This window comes from Canis lupus, chromosome 15 (genome assembly GCF_048164855.1).
Source record: "Canis lupus baileyi chromosome 15, mCanLup2.hap1, whole genome shotgun sequence".
NCBI classification, from domain to species: domain Eukaryota; kingdom Metazoa; phylum Chordata; class Mammalia; order Carnivora; family Canidae; genus Canis; species Canis lupus.
In genome coordinates, this window is record NC_132852.1 from 32,748,689 (window position 1) to 32,759,922 (window position 11,234).

At 39.9% G+C, this 11,234-nt stretch overlaps 1 long non-coding RNA gene across 2 annotated transcripts; it reads right to left on the reverse strand.

Moving 5' to 3' along the window:
- Window positions 1–1,334: 1,334 nt before the first annotated feature.
- LOC140604829 (uncharacterized) lies at window positions 1,335–6,618 on the reverse strand. Of its 2 annotated transcripts, XR_012007657.1 has the most exons (4): window positions 6,560–6,595; window positions 5,566–5,610; window positions 2,822–2,942; window positions 1,335–2,356 (listed from the first exon to the last, which is right to left on the reverse strand). It is a non-coding gene; the product is annotated as an uncharacterized lncRNA (long non-coding RNA). The 2 variants fall into 2 exon arrangements; XR_012007658.1 differs by lacking the exon at window positions 5,566–5,610 and having other exon boundaries at window positions 6,560–6,618.
- Window positions 6,619–11,234: the final 4,616 nt, after the last annotated feature.

Here is an 11,234-nt window from a genome sequence, read left to right on the forward strand (position 1 = left end):
ACAAATTCCATTTATTTCACCGTCCACCAAGTCATTCTAAAAGTCACACATTCTCTCAGAGGATTTCAGAAACAGCCAGATAACAGAGAAGCAAAATGAGCTTTGACCATATCTGGGAATTTGAATTCTGACAGGGACACCTCAATGCCATGAGTTTGTCATTACTCTATTAAATTTTGTGATAATAATTTAACACAAATTCTAGCAAGGTATTTTGCCCAGTTCTGTGATTTGTAGATAGCAGCTCGAGCAGGTGAGAGGGGGGAAAGTCCCCTTTTGCCATTTCAATCCCAATAGCCACTTGCTGATAGGGATGTGGAGGAGAGCCCACAAATGTATCCCCCGAGCACCTGGTTCGCTGCGTGTTTCACCTTGCCTGGATTCCACACTTCTTGCGCTCTTCCCAAAGTAGAGTGTTTCCTGCCTGTGTTCTCTGCTTTCCTGTTTCACACCTCATGCAGGTGTGTGTAATTTTACCCAAGATTTCTCTAAACAGAACAGAAATTTCTCCTAATTTGTGACTTGGCCAACTTTTGGTTCCTCCCCCACCCCCCACTGGCTTTTAAGGAGGTCTGGGACTCAAAGAATGAAAACAGGGTATATGGATGAGAGGCAGGATACCCAGCCATGGGGGGGCGGGGGTCACATGCATCTTTTAAATATTTTTCAGGAGGAACCAAATTGTATTTCCCAATGGTGAGGACCATCTTAATTTTCACTAGCTTTGGGCAACTGGGTAAGAAACTATCTGCAAAGCATGATAAAATTTAAGTTATTTAGGGGATCCCTGGGTGGCTCAGTGGTTTAGTGCCTGCCTTCGCCCCAGGGCGTGATCCTGGAGTCCTGGGATCAAGTCCGGTGTCGGGCTCCCTGCATGGAGCCTTCTTCTCCCTCTGCCTGTGTCTCAGCCTCTCTCTCTCTCTCTCTCTGTCTCTCATGAATAAATAAATAAAATCTTTTTAAAAAATTTAAGTTATTTGGCCACATGTGTGTGCATGCACGCACTGCAGAGCCCCGAGTCCTGTGCTGGCAGTCGTTCTGTCAGAGAGGTAAAGGGAGAGACAACATTTTCCTCTGTCACCATGTGCACACAAAAGGAGTCTCCATCTGCTCTTGGGACTCTTCTTTACGGGGGTCTGTCAGGCTGTTTCAGTTTTGACTGACTTAAATGACATTATTCTTTTTTTTAATGATTATTAAAAACAACAGCATTCTCAAATCCTTTTCATTATTTTTTCATAAGTTCTAGAATGCAGTCTTCTTGTTGCTGCAGTGTCTGACATCAAAATAACATTTACCCTGAAGCTTTCATCAAATTTTCAGAACATCTTTATTATTTTTAACCCATCGCCAGGGACACCTCCTCTAGTTTGCCATGTTGGGGCAGTACTTCTAAGTGGGGTGGGTTTACCATTTACACTTTCACCCAAGATTGGGACATTCTGCTGGACACAGGCAGATTAAAGAACCAACCTTGACTCTGTGGGATTTAAAGTAAAACAATGTTTTTTCTTGCCTGTTGTCCTTTCCTAACTGGCTAAAAACAGATTAGTGAAGCAAATGTGTCTTTAGTCATCTTGCCTCAGCCATGCTAAGAGCCCATCAAGGTGTCTTCAAATTGCTCACCCTTGTTTGCACAACACGTTTCCCAATTCTCTTTAACTTAGTCCATCCTTTCCCTAAAGTGTCATCCATTTACTCATTTTCATTCATTAATTCATTTCCATTCGTTCATTCATTCATTCACAGGCATTTAACTGAAAGCCCTCTATATGCTGGGCATGTTTCTTTGTATGAGGGATATAAATCTCCCTATCATCCCTAAATTTCAAGATCTGAAAGTCTAGTGACAGAAAAGATAAACTCTGAAACAATTTTGTACAAGGTGTCAAGAACTCACCTTGATACCTTGAGAGAGCACAGAGCACAGAGGCCAGTACAGCTAACTCTCCCTGGTTGTCTGAAATAGGCATTCTAGGGTGGAGACAACTGTGCCAGGTACATAAAGACCAATAGGAAAAGCAGAAGAGGACACCCAGATGAGGCATGCATATGGTTGTATACAGAGAGGGTAAAGTACTCAGGGGAAAAAAATCTAAAATTCCATCTTCTAAAAAATCCCACTCCACATAATACATTTTCTTTAATACAGACCAGTGGTTCTTAATATTATTTTACAGCCTTGACATACCAAGAGATACCATGTACTGTCATCAGTAAAAGTAACTCTGTGATTTGAAGCATATCAGAGTGAATGTGCATCTCTGCAGGGAGAAGAATCATGGTGCATAGTTCAGGAAAATCCCCAGGAGTGACTTCGATGTACTTTGGTGAAGAATCATAGACACAGATGCTCCTAGGCAAGAGTGACCAATATGTCTTATCTTTCCTTAGTAAAATTTATACTACAAAAAACTGTGATAACATAGAAATAAAAATTTCAAAACAGTAAAAGGAGAAACCTTTCTTTTCAAGAGGGAGAGGAAGAGGGATAGATGGATTTTTATAGTATTTAAAATACACCCCTATAAATAAACAATGTCATTGAAGTTTCTATGAATAGTTATTTTTTTAAAAAAAATTACCTCCAAAGCTCTTCTGTTGGATAGGAGAATGGTTCTTAAAAATTGTGGCATGGACAACGGGGATTAGAAATCTCTTAAGGTAAATTATTATAATTCTAATAAAATAATGGATAAGGTAGAAACAATATTCCAGAGGATTTGGCTTGGTATCATTCTCACTTGAAGTAAAGATTCTCTCTCATTAGCTTCAAGTCAGTATAGAAAAAAAATCACATCTGCCCCAGGAGATTCATTACCATATGGAAGAGTTGGGGCAGAGGGAACAGTCAGAGTAGGATGGATAAAGATGTTCCAAAATATGAAGGTCTCTGGAACAGTCCTTTTTTATGTTGTCTCGTAGCACGATGAGTGTAGGAGCTACAAAGTGATCAAACGGTAAATTTAGAACCAATAAAAAGGAGACACTTCACAGGGCATGTAGCTTGCTTGTGGGAATTTCTGACATGGAAGGTCAAGGAATTAAATACTGGAGTTGGATTTATACTAGAGCTGACTGTTTTTATGGCCAATACAACATTTATTGGTATGCTAGGATAAAGTTAATCAAGTCTTGTGCTTCATGGTGGGGAAGCAAAGATTACCTCTTGAGAGTAAGGAAGGGATCTCTCCCCCAACACCACAGTACACACACTCACACAATCATTTAGTTTTCTCTCCTCACAGAGGTTATTAGAAGTTCAGGTAAGATGTGATGAGACCACGGACTCAAGAAAAAATGGATATCACTGTGAAGTTGTCACATTTTCTGGGGTTTACTGTGCAAGCTTATATATATATTTATACTATAAATACTATAAATAAAAATATATATAAAAACAAATTTACATACATATTTAAACAATTTTTCACGAGGCAGAATATAAACCTTTAATTCTATCCTTAATTCTTTGTGGACAATATCCCAAGTTCTCTGATTCCTTTTTCTTCTTTAAATTTGGCTTTCATAAATTGTAGGGGTGAGGATTAAGCAAAGATTTAGAATCTATTATTCTTTTTTTAGGAAAAGATTTCATTTATTCATGAGAGACACACAGAGGCAGAGACATAGGCAGAGGGAGAAGCAGTCTCCCTGTAAGGAACCCAATGTGGGACTCGATTCCAGGACCATGGGATCACGATGTGAGCCAAAGGCAGATGTTCAGCCACTGAGCCACTCAGGTGCCCAGAATCTATTATTCTTGAAGTGTATTCTATAGTCTAGTTCTCAATTGTTAATGATCATTTTAGTATTTACTATTTTTTTTTCTAAAGTAAGCTCTATGCCCAATGTGAGGCTTGAACCCATGACCCTGAGGTCAAGAGTTGGATGCTCTACTGACTGAACCAGTTGGGCATCCCTTTTAATGACCAAACTCAGAAGTAGAGGACATATTAGTGTGATGTCAAGCTGACAATCAGCAATACCTATAGGTCCCCATTTGGGGAAAGCAATTTATAGTTGTGACTTTCACAAAGAGATTAAAATGTATCATCAAATGGTTAATTACTGATTAGTCTGAGACCAATGTTTCAGAGCTTGAGTTAACTAGATTAGAGACAGTGGAAGAAGGTTAAAGAGGTATAGGGCAGCCCCTAATGAACAGGTTAATGTCATGAAAAAATAACCAGGGTTCAAATCCTGGCTCTGCTAATTAGTCTCCGTGTGACCTTGACCGATCATTTACCTTCACTTGACCACAGCATTTTTCTCTATAAATTGGGGATAGTGAAAGCTAACTTGCAGTGTTGTGCTAAAGATTAGACTTAATGAAGGTTTCTTAATAGGTGCAGTTTTGTCTCCAAGGGAGGATTTGATATTGTCTGGAGACATTCTTGAGTGTCACTAACTGGGGAAGGAGGTACAACCAGCATCTGATGGGTAGAATCAAGGGAAGGTACTAAACATAATACAATGTGCAGGACAGCCTCCTACCCACTGTACCAAAGAATTAGCTAGCCCAAATGTCAATGAAACTGTTTGAGAAAGCCTGGACTTAATCCGTATCTAGTGACTAGAATCGTATTTGGTGGGGAAAAAAGAATGTTGACTGTAATATAGGTGGAATTGTGTTTTCTTAAATTTATATATTGAAGCCCTAGCCCCTTGTACCCTTGAATGTAACTCTATTTGAAGATAACGTCTTTAAAGAGGTGACAAAATTAAAATGAGGTCTTTAGGGTAGCCCCTGACCTGATATGACTAGAGATTAGAACAGAGAGTCACCAGGGGCATTTGTTCACAAAGATCAAACATGTGAAGACATAATGTGAGACTGGCCATCTGCAGGCCATGGAGAGAGGCTGTGGAGAGAGGGCTCAGAAGAAACCAACCCTATCGACACTTTGTTGTTAGACTTCTAGCCTTTAGAACCATAAGAAAATTGAGTCTATTTTGCTATGGCAGGTAGCCCCCTTAGACAAACACACTAACAACTATTATTATTATTATTATTATTATTATTATTATTATTATTAGGTAAGTACTGGTTTTGAAAGAAAAAAATTACCACAAAACTCAGAAGTAAAATACTAACTCCAAATTTATATTCCAATAGCTTGTACCCCTGTAAGAAAATGAGTACCTTGAGATAGCACAAATTAAAAAATAGAAATGCCTAGCCCATGGATGTGACAAACCTTACCATGAGCAGGGATGCCAGCAGTAAGACTTTACCCTCACAGAATCTACACATGTCATTCTGAATAGTTACTTATATTACTTGGGCCCAAACTGACCAGCATCCCACATTGTGAAGCTTATAGCTAAGTGTCTGCTGATGTCACAGAATCCTGAGTGAAATCTGCATAGGGCCCAAAGCCAGCAAATAAATATTCTTTTTAAAAGCTGATTTTCTGGTCCCACACACTGTGTGGGGCCCCAATTCTGAAGTGCCTGGCTGGGCATCTACTGAGTCTGAGGATTCTTTGTGTGTGGCCATTGTAAAGCTTCCCCACCCCCATCAAAACCAGACCCTTTCGTGCTCTTATTCCTAGCTCATACCTTCATATAAAATGGTAAGGTCTTATTCCTCTGATGATGAGAAGCCTAGAAAGACACCAAGACAAAGAGTGTTTCTCCTGAGGCCTAGAACAAAAGTTGCTTGATCAATGTTTCCCTGAGCACTCCCTTCAGATCTTCTCTTGACTCACTCCTTTTTTTTTTTTTTAAAGATTTTATTTATTTATTCATAAGAGACATAGAGAGAGAAGCAGAGTAATAGGCAGAGGGGAAAGTAGGCTTGCTGCAGGAAGCCCAATGTGAGACTCCATCCGGGGACTCTGGGATCCCGCCCTGATCTCAAGGCGGATGCTCAACTACTGAGCCACCCAGAGTCCCAACTCATTCTTTTTGAAAGTTAATCTCAGACATCAGGTATCAGGGAAGGGAGGGAGACGTCCTAACAATGAGTGAACATTAGGTGATGTTTTTGAGGATGAAGCATTGCTGCTGTCACCATGTGCTTGTACTCAATTAGAAGGAAATGATCATTACATTAAACCATGGTTCAGGAGGAGAGCATAATACTCATACAGATCTCACTCCCATTTACTGGAGACGATGAATAGAGACCATTAGGGGCAATACAAAGGCTAACTATACAGAAATTTATGAGAAGTTAAAAAGGCATCACTTTTGGTAGGCACACAGAACATTCATATTCATATTGAAAGTAGACTCTTTTTAAAAAGTTTGGAAAAGGCAGCAATTTGTTCTTGGAGGGACAGCCTAGCTTGGAAGGTGGACTGAATTTCAGCCCCAGAAATCTCCTCCAGGTGTCCTTGTGCAGTGAATCAGAATGCTGGAATAGTTTATATCCAAGGTTGCTTACGACTGTAGCATTATTGGTTTATTATTGAAGAAACTGAGGTCTAGAGAAGTAAAATGATGTACCGACTTGAACAACTAATTAGTCATGCAAAGGGTCTTGGGATGCAAGTGATCTGATTGCCAAGACATGGCTCTTTCCACTCTACCATATGAGGAAAGCACTTACCTTGGAGGATCTTCCCAAGGAGAATGAAGAGATAAGAAACCACCAGAATTACACATCCATTCTAGAACATTCATTCTCTTTGTTTTCATCCTTCTAATTATATTTCCCTTTCTCTTGGACCCTCATGTGCCCCCACTCCTCGACTCTAGTGTATTCATGAAGATTGGATTACAGCCAGGAAATATTTTCAAGACAAAGTGTAAATTACCATCTAGGTTTTATTTAAGACTAAAATATTTAGTTCCAGTCTTTACCAAATCTAGCAACTCTAAAATTTTCTTTTAATAAAAAAAACTAATAAATTATATAGAAGCAATAACAAGATTGAATGAGATTTTTTTAAAAGAGATAGAGGAATGAGATGCTAGAATTGGACAACAGATTTTGATAATTATGAAAATAGATAAATATATCAAGTAGGAATTTTAAAAAAGGGAAACATTTCAGGTCACATACACAAATCCTGGTCCAAAGCTGGTCTCCTTATTATTTATGATCTTGGACAAACTACTGAGTCTGTCTAAACCTTGGTTTCTTCAACACTAAAATAAGAAAATTATATTTAGCTAACTGAGTTCTTGCAAAAATTGGTGAAAATTTATGTAAGTCACTTAGCATGGTCAAAGGTACAATATCATACCATGTTTCATTATTGAACGTTGCTTTATTGTGCTTTGCAGATATTGTGTTTTTTATAAATTGAAGGTTCGTGGCAACCATTCATTGAACAAGTTTATGGAAGTTATTTTTTTCAACAGCATTTACTCACTTTGTGTCTGTTATATTTTGGTAACTCTTGCAATATTTCCAACCTTTTCATTACTATTATTTTATTCTGGTGATCTGTGATCAGTGATTACAACTCACCGAAAGTTCTGATGATGGTTAGCATTTTTTAGCCATAGAATACTTTTTAATTAAGGTATACATGGTTTTATATGTATTGTATACATACTGTATACATATTTATACTATTTCACACTTAATAAAGTACATTATAAAATACATATAAATTTTATATGCACTGGGAAACCAAAAAATTCATTCAACACTCACTTTATTGTGATATTCACCTTATTGCAGTGGTTGGGAACCAAACCCACAATATCTGAGATGTGCCCATATTAAGTAGTGAGGTCAATTGCAAAACTGGCCCCTTTTTGTGTCTACTCCTTTTCAAGGTAACTTTTCAGCAACTTTTATCAATCCATGGAGTCTAATTCCCTACTGGAGGAATGGAGCTTCATCCTGTGACTTGCTTTGGGTTAATAAAAACTGCACCGTTCTGAGTCAAAGCCTTCTCTTTTTTCTCTTGAACCCTTGTGACCACATATAAACATACCTGGGCTAGCCTCCTGGAAGATGAAAGCAACGTCACTCAGTTGTCACCATCCTTCTAGCCAATAGCCAGACAACCCCAGCAGCAGTGCTGCCTAGCTGGCATGCATTTGACTGCACAGAAAGCCATGTGATAAAGCAACTTCAATTTCCAACCTGGGCATGTGAACCAAGAAAATGCATGTTGCTTTAAACCACTGCATTTCAGGAGTATCTATTATTCTGCAATAATAAACCAGTCCAGGTAGTATTTTTATTAGAGTGTGTAAGTCATCAAGGATATTACTGTAAATTTAAGCAACTTCAGGCTTCCTAAATTTCTTATACATACAAAAGAGATCTGCAGAGTTTTCTTTCCCAGAGTACAGCAGCATCCTCATGCAAAATTTTTAATTTGGCTCTGAAAACATTGGTTTTGTCCAAAACATCAGGAAGAAATTTTAGTACATGACTACGGCAAAGAGCAGGTACAAATGATAACAAAATAGACCAGAAGCTCATGTTTTCTTGCAAAAACAGTTCTTTTAAAAAGAATTTTAAATAGGGTCTGAAGGAGTAGGGAATTTTTTTTAGCATTCAGATATTAGTTACATGCTCACATTCTCTCTCTCTCCCTCTCTCTTTCACTCTCTCTCTCTCTCACACACACACATACACACACACACACTCTCTCTATCTTTCTCTCTCCCTTGCAACAGCTTTTCCAAGGGCAATAAGTAGATGATTGTACTCTTTACCCTTCTCCAGAAAACAGTATCAGCCTCAGGCCACCCATTGTCCCAAAAATGTTTCTTGTTTGGTCCTCCTGTCAGGAACCAGCTCATTTCTACCACCCCATGTCTTCAGATACATTCTGACAGGGTATAGCTTGGCCCCCGTCTCAGAATGAGGCTCCACGTGGAAGCTGTGCTGGGGTCCCCATGCCAGATGTCTACCTAATGGGCAAACTGGGTATGGTTTGCAAACAGACAGAGGATGGGGACTCTTGAAGACAGTTTGCTTTGGCTCTCGCTGGGAACCAAGGGTCCAGACATCACACAGGATTGAAAAATCAGGTCACATGTGATGGGAACTTGAACAGAAGCAACTGTTGCTTTTTATATCTGTGTTTATAGTTTTTTTTCTGTAGAAATAGTTTTTCAAGAGCAGCAGGCATGGGGAAGTTTGGCAGAAGAGAAAGTTTCTTATTTCTTTTCAGCAAATTGCTCTTGGATAGATCTTTGGCTGGGTGCCAGACCAAAGGCACCTGTCCATTTCACCTTTGGTTTTGATAGAGAAATTGAGTTATGGAAGACCACGTGGCACTCTATATCATTTCAAACTCAAATCCAAGTAATCCATGTGAGAGAAATCAAAGAGAACAATTTTTCTCCCGTTATACTGCCTCATCATGATGTCACTAAAATAATTACATTTATTAGGAGGGGGCAAAATAGAAAAGATCAGGGAATTAAAACATTTTAGGCATTGACTAGGTCTTAAACATCGTAGCATTTTATAGGGAGGGAAACTGAGGTCCAAAGAGTTGAAACTATCAGGCAAATATCTTCCTTTGGAAAAGCAGGTGAATTTAGAGATCTGGGGTTGGACAAAGTTAATTATGCAAATTGGAACACAGCAGATTAATTTCTCAACTAATTTCTTGGAGGAATTGGCAAATGCATATCCTGAGTTGCAGAAATAACATCTCAATTTTCTCTCCTCACCAACTTTTTATTTCAAGCAACACCCGAGGATTCTAAATATTCAAGATCTAATTCTAAGTTAACTAATAGTCTGTGAATTGTTGGAGCCAAACCTCCACCCAGGAAAGTGAATTCTACGTGTGTGTGTGTGTGTGTGCGTGTGTGTGTGTGTGTGTGTGACTAGTCTCTGCTCTCAGGCTCCAACGGTGAATATCTTCAATTATTAGAAAGATGAACTAATCTACAATGTCTAATATTATCCTTTCTCAAAAAGCTCCACAAGGCTATGTGGTAATCCTCTTGAAAATTCAAGAATGAGTGCAGAATGGCTGCAGATCAGGACTTTTCCCAGGACCAATCATCATAGTGGAGTACGGGGCCCATGTGATCCTGACTTTACCTACGTCTCCAGCCTTACTTCTTGCCACGGTAATGCAGCAACACTGGCCTTGCCTCAGTTCCCGAGTCTGGCACACTTGCTATGTCTGCAACCTAAAAAAGTCTTCCGCATCCACGCATCAGGAGACTGGCTTCTTCTCAGTCTTCAGGTGGCGGCTTGTATACCTCCTCCTCAAGGGTGGCTTTCTCAGGTAGCCCCATCTAAATCTTCCCTAATATGTCCTCCCATAGCAATCTGCTATTTTGTTTTTCAGCCCTGAAAACAATAGGTTCTCAACCAGGAGTGAATCTGTCCTCCAGGATTTATTTGGCAGTACCTGGAGATATTTTTCTTAGGAGGGGAGGGCTGACTACTGGCATCTAGTGGGTAGAAGTGGGACAAGTAACTAAACACCCTACACTGCACAATACAGCCCACACAACAAAGTATTTTCTGACCCAGTGTGAGATTTTGAAACCCTGACTGTTGAAAAGAGGTTATGGAGAGACTGGGACCTCTGGTTGACTTGAAAGCTGGCTTAGGAGAATCAAAGGCTCCTCCCTTGCCACCTGTCCTTGGGCTATAGGCTCTGCCCACCATTTTCTCAGTCAGAGCCATTTTCAAGGAGCCATTTTCATTTTCTCTCATTGCCTTGAGAGAGCAATATGTTGTTCAGACCATCTGACAGTAGACGTGACCAAAACCCATTAGTGTATCCACATAAACTTAAGGTTCTGTCTGGCACTGGTGGAGATCCTCTCGGCTTGTGGCCACCCAACACGAGCCTTGGAGGTGAGTTCCCTCACTTCTGAAATCTGTCACCCACTGATCTGGATGAGCCTGACTTTATCTTCAGTGTCCTGGCTCTAGGGCCTGGGGGACCAGCTTCAGATATCACCCAGCAGCTCCGGGGGTCGGCAGACCAACAACAGGTGAGCCACCTTGGAGACTAGAGAGCACAGAAATTGGCTTTGGGAATGAGGCATCTGCAGGGGAAATCAGGGGGTGGCCCATGTGTTATATGCTTATGGATCACCACATGAGTACGGAACCCCCGAAAATGCCAGCTGACCTAATGTACTTGTTTGAGGAACCATACAGAACACTGCTGCAAAGAAAGGAGCATAAGACATGGTCAGTAAAAAACTGAATCAAAGTGTGATCCAGCCACATTTAAAGACAAAGCTATGGCTGACAGCCTTTTGAGGCAAAAATAGGAAAAGGCCATAGAGAAGAGATATATTTCTTGTGCAGGTGTCTCGGCGTTTCACTG